Raw genomic sequence first — 26,228 nt, forward strand, 5'->3', positions numbered from 1 at the left:
ATAGATGGAACACATGTTCCAATTCCCATTGCTCCATGTTTACAAGATCCGTACCCAAATAGGAAGGGGACATTGTCTCAAAATGTCATGGTTGCATGTAATTTTGACAATTGGTTTGTACATGTGTAGTGCGGGGTGGGAAGGCTCAGCTTCATATGCGAGTGTTGCAAGAATTTTTATGTGCCTGAAGGAAAGTTCTATTTAGTCTGACGCAGGATATGCCAATACACCACATTTATATTGCACCATATCGCAAGGTAAGATATCATCTACAGGAGCAAGGCAGAAGCAACCAAAGGCTACAAAATCCTCAAGAATTATTCAACCTGAGGCATGCGCAACTCCGTAATCATGTTGAACGTATTATAGGTGTTGTGAAGATGCGTTTTCAAATATTGAAGTGTGCTTCGCATCACCTTATTGACTCACAGGGTATTTGTTGTTCAACAAGCAGCCATACAGCTCCATCCTTCTTTGGTCCATCCATTTTGGCCATGGTATCTTGCTGAGAGATGATATTCCTTCATTATTGAAACAAGAACTCTAGTTTGCGCATCACTCCAATGTGCTCTTGGCTTTCCTTTTTTCCCGAAGGAATAGACGTGCACACACACATTTAAACCCACAAAACGCAATAGCTCCTCAAAAGCCATATCCAAGTCACCTTAAATTTTCTTAGCTGTTCGATTTTCCCATCCGATGGCTACAGCTCCTCCCGCGAGATTCTTGTCAAAACGGTTTCTGTCAAATCCCTTTGTTGCTTCTCCTTGCCATCTCTGGCTACTCTGCTTCTACGGCTTCTCATTAGAGTCCAAGGAGACAGGCAACATATTATATGCAAACCAACCAATTTGTGTAACCTGTAAACTACGACCATAGATAGGGTAAGGGGCTTAAGAAAAAAAAAAACCGACTGGTGGGGGGCTTAAACATAAAAAAAAAATTCATCTCTTACCCCCATCCATTAATTAGTATCTAATGGTTAGTTTTTAAGTTTGTATTAGTTGCTTTGCATCTTATAAGTTGCCGACAAATATATATACCAGCAGCTTCTCCTTCCGATGCTTCTCAAAATGTCACGACCTCTCTTCTCTCTCTCCCTCGCTCGTCGCCCCGACCGCCGCCGCTCCCCGACCTGCGCCGCGGCCCCGGCCCCCGCTCCGGCGGCGCACCGGCGTGGCTGCCGCGCCGGACACGGCCCCGGCCTCGGCTCTGGCAGCGAGCCGTTGCGGGGAGCGCCCGATGCAGTGCCCCCCGACCACGTCGGCAGCGTGGGTGCCCCCTTCCTTCCCTCTCTCCTGTCTCGCTGCATCGTGTGCACTGGTTGGTGGTTGCCGCTGCCGGCTGACCGTCGACTCTTCCTCTCCGTCAGTGGTGGCGCCTCATTTCGGCGCCGGATCTGGCAACAGGTCACCATTAGGCCCTGCGTTGCCGATGAGCACCCACCAGGTACGCCCACCCCTTCTCTTCTCTGCACGATGTGAAAAACCGAGTACCCAAACCCTATCTTGATCCATTTTCCAGATTAGCCGATGGGGATGCAAAACAGAAGCTCGTCGATGCTGAATGATGTCTGAATCGGCTCTCTGGTAAAAGTTGCCGCCCCTTCCGTCCGCTAGCCATTCTGGTTTTCTGATCTCATGGTAAGCCCTCCATCCCTCTCGGTTTTGCATTTGGTAAAGGAAATGCTCCTCCATTGGGTGTCGTTTAGCTGGCATGTAAGAATCTGCCCCCGTGTAATGTAGGTCGTCGTTGGAGCGCCATGTATGCAGGATGCAAAAGGGTGGTGGTACATCCATGCACAGGCTGTATCCTGTATGAAATCGTGTTCACTTCGGGTTCAATTTTTGCACATGATTTATTCCTGTACCTTGCAGTCGGTTTATGTGTGCTCGTGATATTTCGTTCTTTTAACATGCAGTTGGCTACATAATTCACGCTGTTCGCTTGTTGATTTCAGCCAGGCTTATTCAACCAGTCAACAGTGTTTTCCTCTCACAAAAAAACCAGCATCAAACAGCCCAAACCAGCACCAGCACCAACCAGCGAACACGCTCATTGAGTGTTTGTTGAATTCTGCATCTGCGCAGAATTGTGTGACTACCACAACTTCAGTTCATCAGGTAGTACTCTATGCCCATGTACATTCCTGATCTTCTTCTCAGTCAATTTTTCCCTTTCATCCATTGTCACAGCCCCCCTATTTTCCTGTAACTAAAAAATCCTGAAGATAGTTTGATTCTACCAAAAAGTTTGATTACACAGCATTGCCTTTGTATTTATGCTGTCTGTGTATTCGGCCTGTTGCATTACCGCTAATAAGATTTGATGGCAGTTCCATTTTGGCGGTGATGATTTCCCCCACAATTTTCATTGGGCAGCGCAGCTCCTTTGTCTTTATTACATGTGCTCCATATTTTGTAACCTATCCTATACAAAGGGATCAATTTTTAGATTCACAATTTCCCTATCTTCCCTATCTCTAGCATTACATATGGCATGGGTATAACTAATTGTATTCCAACCAGGCAAAAAAACAGGCATTCTAACCACTCCAAGTAATTTTCCTTTTTAGTATGTTCAGGTTGTGTCTTCTCTATGCACTCTATAATTGGTTTTGATTTTCCTTGTGATATCTAAACTGAATCCAGTTATCTGCTTTGTTTTGTAGAATCTAAACAAACCATGCGCAGGAGCACTAAATACAGAGTAATTATGTGTCCATGCTATGTTGAGAAAAAAAATAAGGCACTCAACATCCACGGTTAATTTCAACAGAGAGAGAATGGTGATCATACAGGTAGACTGCATTTCCTTCAATGATTTAACAAGTGTCCGTTGTTTAGCCTCCTTTTGACAAATGTAGTGGCTTCTAATTCTTTTGTCCTGCTCTGAAGTGTATGTGAATTAAATCACTATTGGTTTACAATAAACCTGATAGTCCTAACCGGCCAAAAATTGGTACAAGAAAGAACACCTATATATATCCCTGTGTACAGAGGTTCCCATTCAGATTCTGGATGCTGCTTGATAAACTTGGCGCTTTTTTTTTGGGAAAAAAATTATCCTATTGATGTTTAATACAATAAATATTGAATCTCATGTACTGTTTGCTGGCTGTACTTAAGTTGATCCATGGAGTCCTTAGCAAAGAAAATGCATTTTGCTTCTTCATGTGCTCCCATTGTAATATATGATGATATGATAGTTCCGATTCAAGTTGGTTATTCGTTTACCATCTAGATCCTTTTTTTGGCCTTAAGGCGAACTACTCTGTATATGACAGGTATCCCATTATTGCATTTTCTCATTTCAATGCTTCTCTATTATTATTGTTGTGCGTACATATCCTAAACCATATCGACTGCCCCTCTATTGTGTTTAGGTGCGTTCAGTCATATATCAAGCAAAAGGTGAAAAAAGGATGGACAGGTCAGGAGCTTAACTCTAAAATGCTGCTTCATTTTTTCCCCATTTCCAATTTGGTTTACCTATATGTTATACAGAAATTCCTGTGAATTTTATACATTTCTTGCATATAGAATTAGTTCTTTTGCATTGAACTATTTTTCCATTAGATACACACCCCTCCTTATTAGATGGCATCAAACTAAAACATTGTCTGGTCAGTAGGCAATACCTTTGTATGCAGATTTGTCTTTTTTTATCTCCATGTCAACAGCAGGTTGTCAATTGAGGCTGCCTTCCTTTGATACAATTTATCTCTATTTGTAATGTTAGTCATAGTAGTATGCGTGCGCAGTATTTTCCGACACTGACAATGTTAGTTGCTATTGTTAGAACTGTTTTTCATGTAAAGTTACCTACTCCCTTCCTCCTGTGCTGCTTACATCTTTTTAAAAATCTATAGATTTTGCCTCCATCTTGAAAATGTATGACATGGTGTTGACCTCTGCATTTCAGCTGGACATCGCTGCCACTCTGTGTCCCTCTTTTTGTCACCTCCTAAGCTCACCTTAGTTTGGCCATGTGCCTCTGTTTTTTCAATGATTTTGCTGATTCATCTTCTTAGCTAAGATGCCACATTTTCCTAAATTGTTTCCCCATTGTAGTGAGTTTGCTACTTGGTTAAATTCAAACTTTGATTTGTGCAGAGGAGCGATAGTGCGGATTCCAACTTCAATTTAATAGTGCTCTAATGATGACGAAAACAGACGAGTACACAAAAGTACATGAACATGAACATAGCTTCCTATTTTTCTAGGTCACTATCAGGTTTGCATTTGAACATAATAGCTAATGGCTTGATGTGCATCTAGGTCCTTAGTTTTAAGCTTGGACAAATCCCAGCTGCACAGATGCTAAACCAATATAAATGCATGCAATATTTATCTGTGCAATATTTATCTGGTATTTCCTACTAATGTATGATTGCTTGTGTTCTGCATTTCCCATATGCTAATTACTGACATATTATTTTAAAACAATTCCAAGGATGCCATTTTATCTTCTAATCCTGGGGTTTGAGAATCATGGCTGTTAGTGAAAGCCTAAAGCCGCTTGCTGGTTATCCTCTAAAGTTCATCAAAGCCAACTACATCGCCTCTGCTAATTATGATTTGCGCAGCTTGTCAGACAACCTCTGATTTCCTTTTTTTTTGGGCATACAAACGGTTTCAGGTTTATATCTAAAATCTCAAAAAAAAGATCAGGCTTAACGGGATGGAATTTGGGGGTGCAGAATGCAACTTGGGTTCCCTGTTTTTTTTTATTGTGCCTTTATGGTAACTGACAAACGCAGGTAGCCCTTCTTTTGAACAAGTCCATTTCTAGCTTTATTTGTATATACCATAAATTTATTTATTTTCCATACCTGTTTGTTCATTGTAGGATGATGGGACGTAATATACGTATGGGACAATAAACTGCCTTCTTTTTCACTGATGTGCTCGTTGACGCTTTGCTTTGTACTTATGAAGTTGCAATATCTCAGGTTGCCAACTCCAATCAATTACCTGGATCACTTGGCCTCAAGGTTCCAGGAACTGAGAAGGTAAAAAAATATATGCTTTACATTTAATTTTTATTATTTACCTTGCTCTATTTTGGATCAAATTTGAATCTGACCATTTGTAGACTTCCTGAGACCTATCATACTAAATAAACAATATGCTGATTTCCAACCATGTTGGCATGTTGCCAATGTGCTCTTTACATGTGCTTTCTTCTTTGAATTCTTTCAGTCCACCATCGGCTAGGTTTCACAAAATGATTTAAGTTGCTCATGATGCTCTTATTTTTTTTATCTAACCAGAGTGGAATAATATATTGAAATAATGAAGCTTCTAATTTGGGTCTGTGCTCAAGTAGCACAACTCATTCAGACACAGCCGAAGCATTTTGGTATGTATATGATACCTACCATTGTTATCTTCCAAAATTACATCGACTAAGATGATGCATGCACATTGGTCCGAACTGTTCAAGTTTTGGCCTGGGCTCTTAGCATCTCCAATCATTCTTGCATTTAACTCTACATTTCAAAAGTGCTCCTCGGCCGGAAGCAGCAGCAATGTCGCCCCCAACTGTCTCCTGTGTCCGAACTGTCTTCACACTTGATTACAGTTATCTATAGACTACAAAATTGCGCGATGGCTACAAAACACTGTCCTCAATCATACCAAGGGACAGAAAGAGCTACCATTTTTAGAGAAGTCTTTGTAAAAGATATAAAGTATGTGGACTTGCATATCATGGCATAGTTATATTATCCGTACTAATGCTATTCACTGTGACGTATTCATTATAGAGCATCACCATGCATCTGAAACAAATTCTTTTTGCTGTCGACAGTGACAATGATCTCAAGGTTACTCTATGGGGTGATCATGCCAAAAAAACCTCAGCGTTGATCATGTCTACAATGACACTTCTCTAGGAGTAGTTGTAGCTTTTTTTGTCGGTTGTTTATTGTTGGTGTTTTCGGACCACCGACGAGTAAATTTGTATTTGCGTGTCTAGTTCGGATGGTGTGCTCCGAGGACACAAGGATTTATACTTGATCGGGTGAAACGCCCCTACGTCTAGTTCGCTGCTGCTCGTGTTACTGGCACTTGTTTTGCAGTAGGGGTTACAAACAGGTGCGAGAGGGAGAGGAAGTCTCTGGTTGAAGGAGTGAACGGGTGCTGAGAGCTCGTTTGCCGCTCAGCCGTGTGTTCGTGTTGTGCTCTTGTGTCAAGATTTTCCTTTCATAGAGTGTTCTGCTTCTCCTTTTATAGGCGAAGGAAAAACGCGGGTTATAAAGGAAAAGGAGAACGAGAGAGAGAACAAGGCTTCCAGGGTTGCTAGGTCCTTCTCCTTCATGCGGGTCTCGCCGATCTTGTAGATGTTAACAAAGACGGCTCCATGTCGTGGCCCTATTTGTCACTGGTGTCATGCGCAGGCGACATGTCGGTCATGGCGTTTCACTTCGTCCCGGCAGGCATAGTGGTGAACTGACGCACCTGTCAGCGTCTGTACGAGGATTAGGTAGAACATCACTGGCATGCTCGACACTGTTCTTGATGTGAATCTCAGGTATGGCCTGTCATAGTCACGGGTTACATCGAGGCGTGCTAGCCTCTTCCCTGGCGTTCAAGTTTTGACCCAGGCCTATACGCTTAGATGTGGAGTAGTTAGAGGCGGTATGGGTCCCTGTCGGATGAGATGGAGCCCATAGCCTCGAGGTCGGGCGAGACAGAGCCCGCGACTTTGGGTGAGACGGAACCCGCACCCAAGGGGTCGGGCGAGACGGATCCCGCACCCAAGGGGTCGGGCGAGATGGAGCACGCGGCCAGGAGGTCGGGTGAGACGAAGCCCGCGACCTTAGGGTCGGGCGAGGCCTTTTAATACGTCTCGAGCCATCTTGGGAAGTAAGCGTGGGCGCTAACTTCCTTGCTTTGGGTATCCCTAATATCCATACCGGACAGTAGCCCCAGAGCCTGTGGAGGAGTAGAATATTCCTTTGGAGGCTTTTTCGGATGGGAGGGCTCTGAGGGTCTTAGCCTTTTTTTAGCCCACGACGTATCCTGGTAGGACGACGATTTCCTTTTGTCGCGATCGTTCTTGGGGCATGTAACAGCAGGATTCGGGAGGACGAAAAGATTTTTCTTGATTCTGGTCCCCTAGGATCCAATCGGTCCACCGTCGTCCTGTGACCGCGCGTTCGGTCTCCTTGCGACTCCAACTTCCCTCGAGCCCCTGCGTGTAGCAGGGGTCCGGTCGAGGGTCGTCTCATCTTTGTGATCGTCATCCCTCAAGCATTTTTTTTCAATAAAACGGAGGGGCTGAGCTGTGCCATGTTTTTCCCTGATGGACGAACTATGGTGCTCGGTGAGCTGTTAATGGGCTAGTCCGAGTGGGGCCCCAGCTTCCCATTCATGGGGTCCAGCATGGGTCAGCTGGTGACCGACTTCAGATTCTCAGTGGCCAATCCATATAGTTCTCGGGTCCGTTCGATCGGTCCTAAGGGCTTATTTCCTTTCTTTGAGGAAAAACCATGGACTGGGAACCGATCAAGACTCGGACGTGGGCTAGGATGCCCGCGGTGCTCGTGCGCCCGGGTAATGGCCGCTAGTGGGCCCATCCCTTTCGACTCCTCAATCTATGGGCGCCCCAGAGCGGCTATGAACCCGTCGGAGGGCCAGCCTTCGAACTCCTTAGCCTAAATGGGTCGTAGGAGCGTTTTCAGCTCCATATCCCTCCTTACCTGTGATGGTTCTCGCACCAGTCTACATCGACGCCGAGCTGGACGACATCGAGAAGGAGGTGGCCCCTCTGGCACAGGACTTACTTGTCGAGATAGAGGATGGGATCATTCCCCCAAGAAATTAGTTAAGTAGATAAGCTAGGCGGCGAACTTGTAATAAGTGGACAAGCTCTTAAATATCATTATGGCCAAACAAATTTTTAGCTCTTCTCCCCTTTTTTATAAAAAGGTTAATGCGTTTCGACCCTTTTCGTCGTTAAGGCTTTAAAGCTTGGGGTGCGGGTGAAAAAACTTTGATCACGCTGGTGAGTAAAAACGCCATAGCCGCTGGGGCGTAGGTTTCTTGCAGTTCGAACAGTTTTACTCAGCGTTCGTTTCCGCAACCCTTGCTTCTAGATCTTAACGTGAGAAAGGGTCGGGCACAGAGAATGTTTGTCGGGTAGATATACTCTATAATGCGTTTCGACTCTTCTGTAGTTAAGGCTAAAAAGCTCAGGGTGCGGGTAAAAACTCTAATCACGCTGGTGAGCAAAAACGCCGTAGCCACTGGGACGTAGGTTTCTTGCGGTCCGATCAGTTTTACTCAGCGTTTGTTTTCGCAACCCTTGCTTCTGGATCTTAACGTGAGAAAGAGTTGGGCATAGAGAATGTTTACCAGATAGATGTGCTCTTATCAGCCCCCGAGTGAGGTCTGACCCCTTGTCGTTGCTGGGTCGGGTGTCACTAAAGATCGAGGAGTCAATAGCGAAATCGATAACAGAAAGCGTGGATATATTAAGGGTAAAAGCGATATAGCTGTTCGATGTTTCAGGCGTTGACGAAGACTTTGCCGTCGATGGTCTTGATCTTATAGGTTCCGAGTCGGAGCACCTCCACGACGACGTACGGTCCCTCCCATGGCGGAGAGAGCTTGTGGTGGTTCTTGTTGCTCTAAGTGAGGCGGAGCACCAGGTCCCCGACATTGAAGGCCCGACCCCGCACTCGATGACTGTGGTACCAGCGCAATGCTTGCTCGTACTTGGCCGAGTGGAGGAGGGCAACGTCGCACGCTTCATCTAACTGGTCCACAGCATCCTCGAGGGATGCCTCGGCTCCCTGTTCGTCGTATGCCCTAACCCTTGGTGCTCCATAGTCGAGGTCGGTTGAGAGAATAGCCTCGGAACCGTAGACTATGAAGAATGGCGTGTAGTCGGTGGCCTGGCTGGGGGTCGTCCTTAGGCTCCAGAGCATCGCGGGAAGCTCCGTGACCCATCGTCTGTCAAACTTGTTGAACCAGTTGAAGATCCTAGGCTTGAGGCCTTGTAGGACCATGCCGTTCGTGCGCTCGACCTACCCGTTCGTGCGGGGGTGCACCACGGCGGCCCAATCAATGTGGATGTGTTATTCATCGCAGAATCAGAGAAACTTTTTCTCAGTGAACTATGTGCTGTTGTCCATGGTAATGGAGTTCGGGAGTCCAAAGCGATGGACGATGTCAAGGAAGAACAACACGGTTTGCTTGGACTTGATCGCGTAGATCGGTTGAGCCTCTATCCACTTTGTAAACTTGTCTATGGTGACAAGCAAGTGCGTATAGCCCCCAGGCGCCCTCTTGAGAGGTTTGACCAGATCGAGCCCCCAGACCGCGAACAACCACATGATGGGGATCGTTTGGAGTGCTTGGGTCGGTAGGTGGGTCTACCGAGCATAGTATTGACACCCTTCATAGGTGCGCACAATTTGTTGAGCGTCGGCTATTGCGGTCGGCCAGTAGAAGCCTTGTCGGAACACGTTTTCGGCCAGGGTTCTAGGTGTGGCATGGTGCCCGCAGACCCTACCGTCAATATTACTCGGCAACTGCTTTCCTTGTTCGATGGGGATGCAACGCTGCAGGATCCCGGTGTGGCTTCGCCTGTAGAGCTTGCCCTGAATAACGAAAAAGGACTTGGCACGACGCGTGAGCCGTCGAGCCTCCGTTTTGTCTGTCGGCAGCGCCTCATGGAGGAGGTAGTCGAGGTAAGGCGTCCTCCAGTCGGCTAGATGGTCGGGCTCTATCGCTGGATCCTCGTCAAGCTCCATGACTTTGGGGTTGGATGGAGCCACCGACGGGTTAGCCCCTGAGCCCAGGGCAGGTGGCCCATCACCGGTCTATTTTGGCTCCTCGTAGCGGACCGATGGCTTGGACTGATCGTTGGCGAAGATGCTCGTCAGCATCGGCTCTTGGTCGGACGTCATTTTCGCTAGCGCGTCGTTAGCCTCATTGAAACGCATCGGGATGTGATTGAGCTCGAGACCATCGAACTTGTCCTCTAGCTGGCGGACTTCTTGGCGTTGTGGCAGCTTGATTCCTTCATGACTTGGTCGATGACCAGCTAGGAGTCGCCCCGGACGTCCCACCATCGGTAACCCAACTCGATGGCGATGCGTAGGCCGTTGATGAGTGCCTCATACTCGGCCACATTATTAGAGCAGGGGAAATGGATGCGAACCATGTACCTCATGCGTACCTCGAGGGGCGAAACAAAAACCAGCCCCACGCCGGTGCCTTTCTTCATCAGCGATCCATCGAAGTACATCGTCCAGTACTCTTGGTCGACGACTGCTGGCGGCATTTGGATCTCGGTCCACTCTACAACGAAATCAGCTAGCACTTGAGACTTGATGGCTGTCCGAGGGGCATATAAAATGCCTTCACCCATCAGCTCGAGTGCCCATTTCATGATTCTTCCTGTGGCATCTCGGTTTTGGACGACCTCGCCGAGAGGAAAGGACGCCACGGCCGTCACCGGATGCCACTTGAAGTAGTGACACAACTTCCTCTTGACGATACGGATGGCGTACATGAGTTTCTGGATTTGAGGGTAGCGAGTCTTGTTATCGGACAAGACCTCGCTAATGAAGTACACGGGATGCTGCACTTTGAGGGTGTGTCCCACTTCTTCTCGCTCTACCACTAGGGTGGCGCTGACCACTTGCATGGTGGCCACAATGTAGAGTAGAAGCGGTTCCCCGTCGGTTGGCGGGATCAGGATCGGGGCCTTTGTTAGGAGGTGCTTGACCTTGTCAAGTGCCTCCTAGGCCTCGGACATCCATTCGAAGCAGTCAGCCTTCTTCAGAAGCCGATAGAGGGGAGACCTCATTCGTCGAGGCATGAGATAAAGCGGCTGAGCGTGGCGAGGCACCCTGTAATTCGATGTACCCCTTTTATGTTCTGAATCGGGCCCATCTTCGTGATGGCTGAGAATTTCTCCGGATTGGTTTTGATGCCGCGCTTGGAGACAATAGAACCCAGCAGCATACCCCTTGGGACCCTAAAAACGCACTTCTTGGGGTTGAGTTTGATATCGTTTGTTTAGAGTTTCGTTAAGGTCTGCTCTAGGTTAGCTACGACTTGGTCAGTCACTTTGGATTTGACCACGATGTCGTCGACGTAGGCCTCAACGGTCTGCCCGATAGGATCCCCGAAACACTCGAGCATGCAGCGTTGGTATGTAGCCCCCGTGTTCTTCAGGCCAAATGACATTGTGATGTAGCAGAACGATCCGAATGGGGTGATGAAAGATGCCACGAGCTGGTTGGACTCTTTCATCGCGATTTGATGGTACCCAGAGTACGCATCAAGGAAGCAAAGGGTTTCGCACCCTGAGATCGAGTCGACTACTTGGTCTATGCGTGGCAAAGGAAATAGATTCTTTGAACACACTTTGTTGAGACCCGTGTAGTCAACACACATTTTGCATTTTCCACTCTTTTTTCGTATAAGAATGGGATTGGCTAAACACTCAGTGTGGTATACTTCCTTGATGAACCCGGTCGCCAAAAGCTTTGAAATCTCCTCATCAATGGCCCTGCGTTTCTCCTCGTCGAAGCAACGTAGGCGCTGTTTCACCGGCTTGGAGCCTGGCCTGATCTTCAAGGCATGCTTGGTGACTTCTCTCAGAATGCCTGGCATGAATGAGGGTCTCCATGCAAAGATGTCTCTATTGGCGCGGAGGAAGTCAGCGAGCATGCTTTCCTATTTGGAGGAAAGCGTGGTGCCGATGCGCACCACTTTGCCCTCAGAGCTGCTGAGGTCTATGAGGACCTCCTTGGTGCCCTCCATAGGCTCGAAAGACCCGACCGACCGCTTGGGGTCGGGCGCTTCTTCGACGACCCCCTCCTTGATGGTCGCAAGCTCTTTGGAGGCAAAAATTGTCGTGGCATGTTCGCAGCACTCGACCTCACACTCGTAGGCACGCTGGAAGGAGGTACCAATGGTGATGACCCCGCATGGACCTGACATCTTCAACTTTAGATAGGTGTGGTTGGGGACAGCCATGAACTTTGCGTAGCATGGACATCTCAGGATGGCGTGGTAGGTCCCATGGAACCCAACCACCTCGAAGGTAAGGGTCTCCGTCCTATAATTGGTCAGATTCTTGAAGGTGACGGGTAGATCGATCTGCCCAAGTAGCACGACCTGCTTTCCAGGCTCGATGCTGTGGAAAGGCGCCCCGGTCGGCCAGATGCGCGATCGGTCGATGCCCATGGCGTCGAGCGTTTCAGCGTACATGATGTGGAGGCCGCTGCCTCCATCCATCAACACCTTGGTGAGCCGCTTCATGCTGATGATCGAGTCGACCACGAGCAGGTATCTTCCCGGCTGCGGGACGCTTTCTGGGTGGTCGGTCCGATCAAAGGTTATGGCAGACTTCGACCATCGGAGGAAGGAAAGCACGGTCGGCTCGGCCGTATAGACCTTGCAGCGCATAAGCTTCTGGTGGTGTTTGGAGTTGCAAGCTGCTGACCCTCCGAAGATCATGAGGCATCCATCCAGCGTCAGAAATCCGTCGTCCTTCCCCTCGGCGTCGTTTGCGGCCGGCTTGGGCTCCTTCTTATGCTCCCCCTTGTTGGAGCCTCCGGACAGGAACCACTTCATGAGGACGCAGTCCTTGTATAGGTGCTTGACGGGGAAAGCATGGTTCGGGCATGGCCCTTCAAGTAGCTTTTTGAAGTGGTTCGAGGTACCCTCGGCTGCCTTTCGACCCCCTTTGGGTTGGCAGTGGCCACGAGCAAGCCGTCGTGCCGCTGCTTGTTTTTCTTCTTGTTGGGGCAGTTAGAGGTGCCTTCGCCGGCGTCCTCATCCTGCTTTGCCTTGCCCTTGGGGTGGTCGAAAATCACCACGGTCGCCTCCTCGCCTGAGGCGTGGCTGGTGGTGATGTCGAGGAGCTCCTTGGTGATTCGCTTGCCCTTTCATCCTAGTTTGTGAACCAGGGACTCGCAGGTGGTGCCGGACAGGAAAGCTCCTATGACATTGGTGTCGGCGACGTCGGGCAGCTCGTTGCACTGTCGGGAGAAGCGTCGGAGGTACTCACGAAGGATTTTCCCAGACTTCTATCAACAGTTTTTGAGATCCCATGTGTTCCTAGGACGCGCGTATGTGCCCTGGAAGTTTCCCATGAAGATATCTTTTAGGTCCGCCCAACTTTGGATTCGGTTGGGCGGAAGGTGTTCCAACCACGTTCGCGCTGAATCGGCTAGGAACAATGGAAGGTTGTGCATTGTGAAATTGTCACTATCCACTCCACTGGCTTGGCAAGCAAGCCGATAATCCTTGAGCCACAGTCTAGGGTTTGTTTCCCCATAGTATTTCAGGATGTTGGTCGACGGTCAGTACCGCGGTAGGAAGACAGCGTTGTGGATGTGTCGGCAAAAAGCCTGAGGTCCTAGCAAGTCGGGGCTTGGGCTTCAGTCCTCGTCGCTATCGTAGCGTCCGCCACGACGAGGGTGGTAGCCACGGCTAGCCTCCTCCCTCTCATCACCGTGGGCATGCCTATGGGCATCCAGTGTGTTTGCGCACGTCACGGTGGAGGCCGAGACGCTCATGCATCGGGGCCACGGCGTGTGGCCTGCCACCTCGCTGCGCCTGGTGGATTAATACGTACCTATTGGGTCGCTTTGAGGTCGCACGCTAGCTGGCGTCGAGCTTGTGTGGTCGGGATAGCATGCTCTCGACTTGTTGCACCGCCACACGCTCGAGTAGCGTGTAAATCTTGCGATGGGCCCGATGATCCTCGGGTATCGTGGGCTTCGAAAGCCCCCGGAGCAAGGCCGCAGCAGCAGCGATGTTCTGGCTTGCCCGGGTGAAGTGTGGGAGTGCTTCGTCGTCCTCAATGATCCTTAGGTTCACGTCGCAGGCCATGGCGCGCCCACGCCCACCATCTCCATGGCGCTCGAGCTTCACGTGTTCCTGCTGGAGCTAGAGTCGTGCTTCTTCGAGCTCTTGGTGCCACGCCCTCAGCTGCTCTACCTGCAAGCAAGGTGGGGCCTCTGCATCTGTCTTGACCTCGTCATCGAGGTTTCTGTTGGGGTAGCCCCTCCCTCGTGGATGCTTTTGATGTATCCCTTGGAGGTACCTGACATGAAACATTCTCGCGAGCGGTGATGGCTCCCCCTGTTGGAGTCAGAGTCAGAGGGCGACTCTGATTCTCCCATGAGAAGGTCGTGGAAAGATTCCGCAACGTATTCGGTCATCCCCACGAACTCATCGTTCATAGGGGATGGGGGCGTGCGCTGTGCCACAAGTTGGCCAACAGGCTCTGCGGTATTGCGTAGACCGAACGGGAGCGCTGTCGCGGCGCTCCGAATAAGGTATTTTGGGGAGAGCGACTCCTCCAGCAAGCTACGTCATGACGTTGGTGAACGAGAAGGTGATGCGGTGCTGGTCCTCCCGGGATGGTCGAGGTCCCAGGAAGGTGTTGAGCTGGTGCTCTAGCCTCCCGTAATCGAAGTCGAGGAGTTGGTCGCTCCCGGACGCGTGAGCCTCCGGTGCGTGTAGCTGCAGCTTCTCAAGCGTCTCGGCGATCGCGTTGAGGCCGGTAGATTGGAGAGGCTGGATGGCGGTGGGAACCTGTGCCAACTCTCCCTCCGTCGTAACGATCAAGTCCAGGTTCCCGAAATGCACGTACGTGCCCGGGACCTAGCAGACGCCATGACTAGCCATCCGAGGCCTGATGTGGACGTCGAGACATGAAAAAGCCCCTACCTGGCACGCCAACTATCGGTGTTTTCGGACCCACCGACAAGAAAATTTGTATTTGCGTGTCTAGCTCGGATGGTTTGCTTGGAGGACACAAGGGTTTATACTGGCTTGGGCGAAACGTCCCTACGTTCAGTTCGCTGTTGCTCGTGTTACCGTCACTTGGTTTGCAGTAGGGGTTACAAACTGGCGAGAGAGGAAGAGGATCCTAAGTCTCTGGTGGAAGTAGTGAATGGGTGCTGAGAGCTCGCTTGCCGCTCAGCCATGTGCTCATGTCGTGCTCTTGTGTCAAGACCTCCCCTTTCATGTGGCGCCCTGCTTCCCCTTTTATAGGCAAAGGGAAAGAGCGGGTTACAGAGGAGGAAAAGGAGAAGAATGAGAGATCTTTCAAAAAAAAGGAGAAGAACGAGAGAGAAGAAGGCTTCTAGGATTGTCGGGTCCTTCTTCTCCTTCATGCGGGTCCTACCGATCTTGTAGATGTTAACAGGGACGACTGTGGTAGAACCGCCTAATCTAATGCCTCATAGGAGTGCTTGTCTTCCATTAGACACTAAGCACTCGAGGGAGAACACTAAATTACTCGGTTTCGTCGGGCACACCCCAGGGGAGAACCAAAAAATCCACATTTTTCCCTCAGGATCACAAATGAGAGAATAAAGCTTACATCATTCTTAACCAGTTCTTACATCACTTTACATGTACATCAGAGTATAACATTTATTATTATAATAGCGGAATGTAATCATATTATCAGAGTTATAAACAATTTAATTAAACAGCGGAATATAGACATGTGATCAGGGGTACAGTGGAAATAAACATCTATTAACGACATGATGAAGTATTGATATATAAACTGCACCAATAGATTATTAAACTTTCATTTATAAAAGTATTTGGTGAGAGTTATAAATAACAACTACGATCGCAGCGTAAAGGAATCCTCGCTGAGCCCACCAGGAGGAGTCCACACGCAAGGGTCAGATCTAGCATCCACCTAGCACCTACAACAGGGGGAATAAAACCCTGAGTACTCAATTGTACTCAGCAAGACTTACCCGACAGGAGAAAAGAAAAGACTCCAAGGATATGACAGGCTATCTGGCTTGTGAGTTTATTGCATTCTAGGAAGCATTACTAAGCGTGCGTCCTTACATTCGATTTTTATTAATAGCCACATTGGTTCATTAACTAACCATTCTATGTAAGCACCTGTGCTACTTTCAAGCAGCCAATCTGATTTCCTTTGTCCATCTTTCATCTTTCATCTTCCAGTTCTTACTACGATGCACGCTTTTTAAAATGACGCCAAAGCTGTCAAACAGTGCGGTGGTTCGACCAACCTCACTAACTCAAAGTCCACACCACCAGCTTGCTAGGGAAACACTCGGCGCGACCAAAGAGCGACAAGGGTAAAAGATACGAGAAAGCCAACATGAGTTCGTCGCACAGCACGCCGGTTCACGAACAGGGCATCGAACGTAGTTCTTCGTGCGTTCTAAGAGTTTTGAGCCATTCTTGGGATAACCCCGCTACGTCCAACCATTCTACGAACCATTCCACACCAAAACACTTACAATGATACAACCAGCGATACAATAATATAAAGTTAGCGTTTAAGGATTTAGCGAGAATTTAAATGCTAACACGTCATTGTCAATCGTTTTTGACTTAGGAAATTATAACTTTTAGTTTCGGACTAACATCCAAGAGCTACTCCACTAGTTAGTTCAATATAAGTCGCCACGAGTGATGCTTTTAAATATAAGTCAAATTTCAAAGTCCGAGAAAATCATTTTTTTTGAAATTTTCTTAGGACTAAAACGTGGTGCCAAAAAGCTCATAACACCAGGGTGTTACAACCAACCCCCCTTAAAAAGAATCTCGTCCCGAGATTCGAAGCTAGAACCAAAAAAAGGGAAACGCGATTACATTCCGTAGATCAGGGATTACACGAAAGATTACATGTCTTCGGATACTAAACCACATGGGGATCTAGGGATACATGGTTAAGAGCAACTTGGTACAACCGAGACTTACTCCAGAAGTCAAGATAGACGAGGACAATGGAGAAACAACAAGATAATGATTATCCAAAACATGGCGTAGCACCAACAGATCCAAAAACAGTCGATTGAGAAGTAAAACATCGTGAATCCTAAGACCAAACTAACCAAGAGAACTTGAACTTCTTTGGAACCCAGATCCTTTCTTCTCCTCAGATTACACCATCACCTCAGACTGACGAACCTAGCTTCACAATGTCGACTGGATTTTGTGGCTCTGCTCGGATTGAAGTGGATGGAGATGAAGAAGAAGAGCAAGGACCAAGGGTATTTATAGAGGCGAACGAAGGGGCGACGCCACACCCAGGAAGTGGATGCGGCGGGGATGGGATACACAAACGGCGCATGCTGTGGAGATAAGGTCGGACAGAGTGCGCTTCCTGTGTGAGCAGCAGAGAGAGGATAAAGAGAGGAGAGGAGAGGAGAGGGGGTCCGCTCGACGAGGCAGGCATGCGGGCGGTCGTGTCCACAAAAGAAGAAAGGAGAGGGAAGAGGGTCCTAGTAGGAGGGACGAGGCGTGAGAGTCGAGAGCCGATCGGATGCTGGGAAAAGGAGCAACGCACAGTGCACAAAGATGACGAGCACTACACGACGCCGTGGCCACATGAAAATGGGGAGCTACAGACCCCAACACAGGCGGCGTTTGCAGGGCACGCAGCGAAATGACCCAGTATGCGTAGCGCGGTCAACTAAGCACAGGGCTTAGGACAAGACGTCCACTCTGACTTTTGCAATTACTCCCGACTACCCACTGCTAACCTTCCTTTACTACTCTTCTTTTGCTTTTCTTCCTTGACCACATCCGCCTTTTCTATAAACCCCGATTCATGTCATACTTTCTTTCTCCAAACCACCCCTTGTGTACCTTGAGAGAACACTTCTGCATCACCCTGTTGTGGATTTCCCGTTTGAACACCTGAACATTTTTAAGGAGAAAATTTAAAAACAAAATGGTACGGCGGTGTAACTTGGTAAAGGTACTTGGTCAAAAACCTCGATACCAGCGCGTGCCGAGCAGCGTCACATGTGGCAGCTGTTCCACAAGGAGCCCTCGGTGTCGTCGCGGCACCATAAGCTATTAACCAGGCAACTATTACCAACTTACATGCCATGAAGGCGGTGGGGTCATAGACCACAGAGTAAGGGGAGTATTGCAAGGGAAAAAATTCAAACAACAAAAATTACCTTCACAACAAGGGCCAAGGAATTCAAATCCAACGACGGATTTGTTTTTAAAGAAATTCAAGTGTTCTGTTGGGGCATCCACAATTAGTCGATACAGTGTCCAATGTTATCCAACCACGGCTGATCTGCTGGTATCTGAATGGCAATTTCTCTTGTAACTCACTTAACATCACCCTTGAAAACTTGGAGCACGTCTAACGAGACTTTAAAGTAAATGAACGCAATAAACACAGCGAAATAATTAAAATGCATGTTCCAACGATCTTATACGGGTACAACATACAGATACTCAGGCTCCCTTTCATGACATAGCATTCACCTACGGTCGGGCGATCTCAACACTACGGATGACAACAACAGCAAGAGTACAATACCGGAGGATAGTGATGAAAAACACTACTACTATGGGTACAACATCCCAAGGCAACTAATCTACATCCTCGTGGGGCAACGGCTGAGCGAGAGGAATCAAGGGTTCTTCTTCTGACACTTTCGAGGGTGGAGGTGCGGGCGGTGCTGCAACACTTGTTCTTCTTCTTTCAGGCGGGTGGATAGGGATCCCTTCCAAAATCGGGGCATCCTACCTTTCAGCAGCCAGCGTCCTCCGCTCGGCCCTGGTGACAAGATAGGCCACCCGCAGCTGATGAACATGTCGATCTTCGGCCTCCTTTAGGGCTTCCTCCATGGCAGCCTCTCGGCTCTCAACAACTGCAGCGCTGGCATGCTTTTCGGCGAGCTGCACCTAGAGCATCCGGTTGAAGACCTCAGCTTCCTTGGCGCGCCGAAGGCACGCCCCTAGTTCCAAGGCTTGATGGTCGTACTGCTCATCCAGAGCAAGCAGGTACGTGGCCAAGTGCACCACGGTGGGACTGTCCTCTTGCACATCTCGTCCTTGCAAAGCCTCCATGCAAGCCCTTCATGCCCGCCGATTATTGTCCAAAGGAGGAAAGAACCGCATGGGAGTACGAGCAATGGGCTCCTCATAGATCTGGTAGAGGTATCGCAAGGCTTTGCGGGCCACAACCTGGTAGGTGTCGACGAAGCGAAACCCAATTGCAGTCACACTCTAGGCTTCAGTGAGGTCGGGGAACTCCTCACTCTTCCCGATGTAGACGGTAACCTCACACCGCTCAGTGCCATGCTCCTCATACTCACGGCCCTCATACTCAGGGCGATCATTGACTCCGAGCTTTTGCAGGGTGGCATGCAGGATTCTAGGAAAACCCTCAACGTTCATGTAGTAGGTACTAACCTAGGCCCCTGCCATCTTTAGCGGTGGTTGCAAGGAAGGCTGAGCGAAAAGCTGGCTCAAAGGAAAAGCTAAGCGAGCTAAAGTGCGCCGAGTGGTGGAACCAATGGCTAAGCCAGGCTCTACTTATAAAGGCGGAGCATTCAGTGGTCCTGGTGCGGTTCACCAGGGTTCCCGCACGAGATCACTACGGTGGATCGACCAAATTCCACACGTTTGAGGCGAGCGATGTGCGATGCCATTACTGACTAGTATGACTGCAGGGCAAAGGTCCGATAAGAGCGCAGAAAGGGGTATGGGGAGGCTCGGGTCACGACCAGCGTGAACCACGGGCGAACGCGGAGCACGAAGCCAAAATGCAGACCTACTTTAGGAATAGGGACGAGGCAGTCGTGCATAATACGACACGCGTGACACCTAGGGATGGCGTATCTAGTAGCAATATGGCACTAAAATGCACAAACAAGATATGCATGAATGCATGTCCTATACGTCCTTTCATTGTTGCCAACATATAGGGCAACCGTTCTCAGATTTATGGCACATCGTTCTCTCCCTGTAACTAGTCGATACTATCAAACTATGCTCGAGTTAGTGTACCTGCAGAAAACTTGATTAATCCTATCTAAGTCAGCAGAGTGCCATCTATCCTAGATACATAACCATAGTAATAGGGCTACTTATATAACTTCGCATACAAACGCCCTAACTTTTTGCAAAAACAGGTTGTCAAATTTTAGCTTTAGAAAAGGTTTTTGAAGCTGTATTTTCTCATTTGCGCTCTGATACCACATGTGGCAGAACCGCCTAATCTAATGCCTCACAGGAGTGCTTGTCTTCCATTAGACACTAAGCACTCGAGGGAGAACACTAAATTACTCGGTTCCATCGGGCACACCCCAGGGGAGAACCCAAAAATCCACATCTTTCCCTCAGGATCACAAATGAGAGAATAAAGCTTACATCATTCTTAACCAGTTCTTACATCACTTTACATATACATCAGAGTATAACATTTATTATTATAATAGCGGAATGTAATCATATTATCAGAGTTATAAACAATTTAATTAAACAGCGGAATATAGGCATGTGATTAGAGGTACAGCGGAAATAAACATCTATTAACGACATGATGAAGTATTGATATATAAACTGCGCCAATAGATTATTAAACTTTCATTTATAAAAGTATTTGGTGAGAGTTATAAATAACAACTACGATCGCAGCGTAAAGGAATCCTCGCTGAGCCCACCAGGAGTCCACACGCAAGGGTCAGATCTAGCATCCACCTGGCACCTGAAACAGGGGGAATAAAACCCTGAGTACTCAATTGTACTCAGCAAGACTTACCCGATAGGAGAAAAGAAAAGACTCCAAGGATATGCCAGGCTATCTGGCTTGTGAGTTTATTGCATTCTAGGAAGCATTACTAAGCGTGCGTCCTTACATTCGATTTTTATTAATAGCCACATTGGTTCATTAACTAACCATTCTATGTAAGCACCTGTGCTACTTTCAAGCAGGTGGTAAGCAATCAGATTTCCTTTGTCCATCTTCCATTTTTCATTTTCCAGTTCTTACTACGATGCAAAACCGTAGACAAGCCGTATCGGATAGCCCGGCGATTCACTAATCAATGCCCCCAGCTGGGTACCCTGAAAACACATGCCTTGCTTGTACCCCAGGCACAAGCAGGACCAACCCATCACTCTCCTGTCCCGGGTGTCCAGGTCCCTGTCCAAACTGGGACTCCAAGCCCCCGCTCCTGAGTCCCGGACTTAGTGTGGTGCAAGGACCTCCTCCATCAAAACAAAACCCTGACAGTCGGTCCGGAAAGAGCCGGATCCGCGACAAGAGAGCAGCAAGTCTTACAAGCGCCCATACACAAGTATGTGCTCGGGATAATAAGTCTGTGACCTGCCCAGAGTCATATGCAACGATCGGTCCTTAACTGACCAGACAGGGAAAAATGGTGTAACCAAGCTATGACCCGCCTCCGCGGCAACACAACTTCTTACACCCACCAATACCCAAACCATATCTCTGCCAGGTCACCATTTTCGTTTTCACCATTTATATTTTCCAAGTGATAATGATATAGTAACATATTTTCTATAGCTCGCGAGTGACAGGCAATCACTCGACTTCTACCGGGGTACTGTAGCATAGCAATCTACATGATCCTGTCATACTAGTAAGACTCATAGGATAAAGATATATATGCAAGTGGGTTTCATTCAACTCCTTGAAACTTAATGCACAAATATAATTTAAACTGCAGAAAGGTAGGGGTTATGCATCGGGGCTTGCCTGGGTAAGATATATATTAAAAGTTAGTAGCTGCATCTTCCGATCATCCACCATCAACTGGATAGAAAGCCCATTGCATCATCTTCGGATTTCCAATCATCCTTCGATCGATCTGTTGATCCATCATCTTACCTATATGATATGCATGCGATGCAATGCAAAGATGTAATTAATCAACTGCAATCGTGACTCGTAAAATACGACGTACGCCTCTCGAGTTAACGGGCTAGTTCTACGACGACTGTACTTAGGCTACATATACACGTTGTCGGATAAGGCGTTATTTCCCAATAATTCTTTTAGTTATATAAATCAACGGTGTTTCTTTATTCGCAATAGGACCTTATTACTTATTTAGCAACTAATTATTCCGGAGCTACAAAATTTACAGGGAGCAGTAAATATTGCTAGGAACCTACTGTAAAGATTGCAGATCCAATACTGTTACCGATTTATCATAACAATTTCAATAAGTTTATGTTTTTACAATATTAAGTGTCCCAAATTAATTATATAGCTCCTAAGAATATTGGATGGATCATGATTTTAGGAACTCAACCAAACTGGTTTGGCATTTTTTGTGACTTTTCCATGATTTATTACTAATTTTACAAGTTCCCTGTTTTTGATAAAAGAACAATACTAAGAAAGGAAAAAGGGCCGCTTGGGCTAACATCAGCCCCGCTCGGCCCACGCGCGCAGCGACAACAAGTGCGGCGGCACAGCCAGCCCAACGCGCGGCGAACGGCCCAGACGGGGCACAGCAACCGGCCGTCCCGGCGGCACAGACAGGCCGCAGCCCAGCAGACCCGACGCGGCCTACGGCGTGGCGGCAACAGGCCGGACCAGCGACGGCCGAAGACCAGGAGACCCGCGCGCGCCACCGTTTTGCAGAAACGACCTTAGATCCCAACGAATTTAACCCATAGTCCCTTCCACTATTGGCCTCTTTCTCTGACGCTTTCGCATAGCCCCCAAACCTTTTTCTTATTCCAACACATCAGCCCCTCGGCGACTCCACGCGCGACGGCGCGGCTCCGACTGGCACTGCCTCGCTGCGCCTGTCAGTAGAGTGAGGCGCAGACTAAAGGAACAGGCCAACGAGCACCGCGGAGCCAAAACGAGACCCAAGATGCCGATTAGAGACCGAACGGTGACTTCTAACGCTCTGACCACGCCGACGGACTACAAGCAATAGCAGCACAACTGTTCCGGCGTCCTGCGTCCTCGGAGACGGAAACGAAAGGATGTGAGAGCAATAGGACCTTACCCCAGACACGGCTATAGTATCGGCTGGAGCGGAAACGGCCCGTGCTAGGCTGGCCACGTGCACGGTGAAGGGCAGCAGCGCTCCGAGCGTGGCGTGGCCGTGTCAGCTCATCGCCGGTGAAGATCCTGACCAAGCCGAGACGAGCATAAGGATAGGCAGGTTAAGGCGAGTAAGAAATCACCTTCAATCGAACCGCTACCTCAGCTTTGGGCCTTACCCCCACGCCTGCTCTGTAGCAGCGGTGAATAGACCAGCGGCGACGGGAGTGCCAAATTGGCCGGCAAATGTGCACCTTTGGTTCTCCATGCGGGTTGGACGTTTAGCTAACTTCGTGACCTAGCTACTGACGTGAAGAATCGACTCGAGACGGACCACACGTTGGGAATTTGAACGGCGCCCGCCGACCGCAGCACAAGGGCATGGTAGGGCACAGGGGACGGTAGTGCGCGACACAGGGCGGGCCTGACTTGCTATGGTGTGCGAGGGACAAGGCGATGGCGCTACGGGATGGCGGAGACGGCGTCCACTCGACGGGACCACCTGGCCTTGTCTGCGCGCGAGCGGCGGAAATGGACGAGTGCGCGGGAAAGCCATCGACAGCCCGACAAGGCGGTAGCACGACGCGACAGCGGAGCGAGGCAGTTGCCGCGGGGTAAATAGCTCGGTGGTAGCTGGATTGGGTGGCGAGGCAGGAACCACGTCGACCCGAAGGCTGCTACCACAGCACCGGCCTGGCCGTGCCTAGCTCCTCCAGCAGCGTGCACCCACCACCCCGCGGCAGCGACCACGCTCAGACGGGCCGGCCAAACGGTGACAGCACGCCCGCGAGGCAACCCCAGGGCAACAGCAAGGGCGGGCGCGGCACATGCGTGAAGGGCATCGGAATGCGACAACGCGATGTGGTAGAGGTGGTGACCACGGCCAGACGGCTGATCGGCCGAAACAAGTGTCATGCACGCTTTTTAAAGTGACGCCAAAGCTGCCAAACAGTGTGGTTAAGGTTCGACCAACCTCACTAACTCAAAGTCCACACCACCAGCTTGCTAGGGAAACACTCGGCGCGACCAAAGAGCGACAAGGGTAAAAGATACGAGAAAGACAACATGAGTTCGTCGCACAGCGCGCCAGTTCGCGAACAGGGCACCGAATGTAGTTCTTCGTGCGTTCTAAGAGTTTCGAGCCATTCTTGGGATAACCCCGCTACGTCCAACCATTCTATGAACCATTCCACACCAAAACACTTACAATGATACAACCAGTGATACAATAATATAAAGTTAGCGTTTAAGGATTTAGTGAGAATTTAAATGCTAACACGTCATTGTCAATCGTTTCTGACTTAGGAAATTATAACTTTTAGTTTCGGACTAACATCCAAGGGCTACTCCACTAGTCAGTTCAATATAAGTCGCCACGAGTGATGCTTTTAAATATAAGTCAAATTTCAAAGTCCGAGAAAATCGTTTTTTCTGAAATTTTCTTAGGACTAAAACGTGGTGCCAAAAAACTCATAACACCAGGGTGTTACAACGGCTCCATGTCGCGGCCCTGTTCGTCATTGGCGCCATGCGCAGGCGTCATCTGTCGGTCATGGCGTTCCACTCCGTCCCGGCGAATGTCGTGGTGAACTGACGTGCCTGTCAGCGTCCGTACGAGGATTAGGCAGAACAGCACCGATATGCCCAACACTGTTCTTGATGTGAATCCCTAGGTATGACCCGTCATGATCACGGGTTACATCGAGGCGTGTCAGTTTCTTTCCTGGCGTCAGAGTTTTGACCTAAGCCCATATGCTTGGACCTGGAGTAGTTGGCGGCGGTATGGGTCCCTGTCGGGCGAGATGGAGCCCGCGACTTTGGGCGAGACGGAGCCCGCGACTTTGGGCGAGACGGAACCCGCGGCTTCGGGGTCGGGCAAGACGGAGCCAGCGGCCTCGAGGTCAGACGAGACGGAGACCACGACCTTGGGGTCGGGTGAGACCTTTTAATACGTCTCGAACCATTTGGTGAAGTCAGCGTGGCCGCTAATTTCTTTGCTTTGGGTATCCTAATATCGATACCCGACACCTACCTAGAAAGATAAACAGTAAGCATTTCTTCTCTATGAAAATGTCCCTTAACAAAAGCCACTGGAGGAAGAAGGAGAGGGGAAAGGGTGAGGAAAAACCAATTTTCCTTTGAAACACAGATATAACACACCACCTTACGGAGGCAGTGCCTGTCACTACGTTAATCCAAACATCAAAGAAGCGCAGCCGTTTCACTCCAGGTACCATGCACACATCATAACTTAAACAATGTATATTAGTTTAATTAACCAACATCCCTATATTGCACCTCAGCAAGTAATACTTCGTAGTAACAGGCATCTTTTTCTGTGAGCTTAAGGCAGTAAAGAATATGCTTATTCAGTATTCTTACTCTCTTTTTAAAAATTGTACTTGGACACTAATTATCAGTACAAATCTGTTAGCGGTGCCACTTACCACTGCAATAATCAGGCTCTATAACATATATAGTGCAAAAATAGCTTCTGTTTCAAAAACAGTACCTTACTGTATTTTGAATATCTCAGGTACCATGCCCTCTTTACAGTGCTTATACCAATTCTCCGTAGACACCTGTTAGTAGTACATACCATAAGTTCTTATAGCTATTTCAGCCATTTATTACCAGGTCCAGTCATATCTGTCAAATTTATACATAGTTTAATTTAATTGTACATATGCAGCTACTTCAATCTTTTTTTTTCTTTTATCCCCAAAGATATTTCCTCGACAAGCTTAGGCATGTGCCACACTTTAAATTTCTGTGATATGGAAGCTTGAACAGCTCTTTCCATCATAAATACACGTTGTTTCATAAGACCAGCAGGATTGGTATTACATAACAACTGAACAAAGAAATTTTCATATGCACATTTATACTTTACCTTTCCTAAAACAAAACAAAAATGTATGTCATACGTGTCGTATACATATCATTAAACCACTAAATTTCTCTCTTTTACGCCAACAACGCTTTATTCGAGGTTCATGAATTACTAGATTTAATTCTCTGTTTCTGGCAACAGGTTACATTGACCAAGAAAACGAGCACCTTACTATTTTGTGACATATACAGTCACTTGCTCCACGGGAGGAAAATGGCTGATATGCCCGGTGCATGTCAAGCTTTTTAGGTTGTTAAGGGTTCCAACAGCACCGTAGCAAAAAATTGTACCTTATAAACCAGTTATCTTTCTGATGGACCTCTTGTGTGTATGTTAACTAGGTAAATGTACCCTCTACTAGCGTAAGTGTGACATACTCTTTACCACCTTCTATTAGCTAAAACCACGTGCTTCTTGCAAGAACTTAGATGCTTATTTATTCTCCCGTTGAAAAACATGTATGGCTGAACCCGTCGCAAGTGCTGTAGTAACAATTTCATGTACAGTA

At 48.3% G+C, this 26,228-nt stretch overlaps 1 long non-coding RNA gene across 12 annotated transcripts; it reads left to right on the top strand.

The window, feature by feature from the left end:
* The first annotated feature begins 957 nt into the window (after positions 1-957).
* Positions 958-26,220, top strand: LOC136512782 (uncharacterized). 12 transcript variants are annotated; one of them, XR_010773216.1, is made up of 9 exons: positions 962-1,449; positions 1,525-1,643; positions 1,746-1,815; positions 1,961-2,123; positions 2,672-2,800; positions 3,386-3,432; positions 4,116-4,762; positions 4,852-5,014; positions 5,276-5,746. It is a non-coding gene; the product is annotated as an uncharacterized lncRNA (long non-coding RNA). The 12 variants fall into 12 exon arrangements; XR_010773214.1 differs by having other exon boundaries at positions 972-1,449; positions 4,642-4,762; XR_010773215.1 differs by adding an exon at positions 25,862-26,220 and having other exon boundaries at positions 959-1,449; positions 2,672-4,762; positions 5,276-5,364.
* Positions 26,221-26,228: the final 8 nt, after the last annotated feature.

This window comes from Miscanthus floridulus, chromosome 16 (genome assembly GCF_019320115.1).
Source record: "Miscanthus floridulus cultivar M001 chromosome 16, ASM1932011v1, whole genome shotgun sequence".
NCBI classification, from domain to species: Eukaryota; Viridiplantae; Streptophyta; class Magnoliopsida; order Poales; family Poaceae; genus Miscanthus; species Miscanthus floridulus.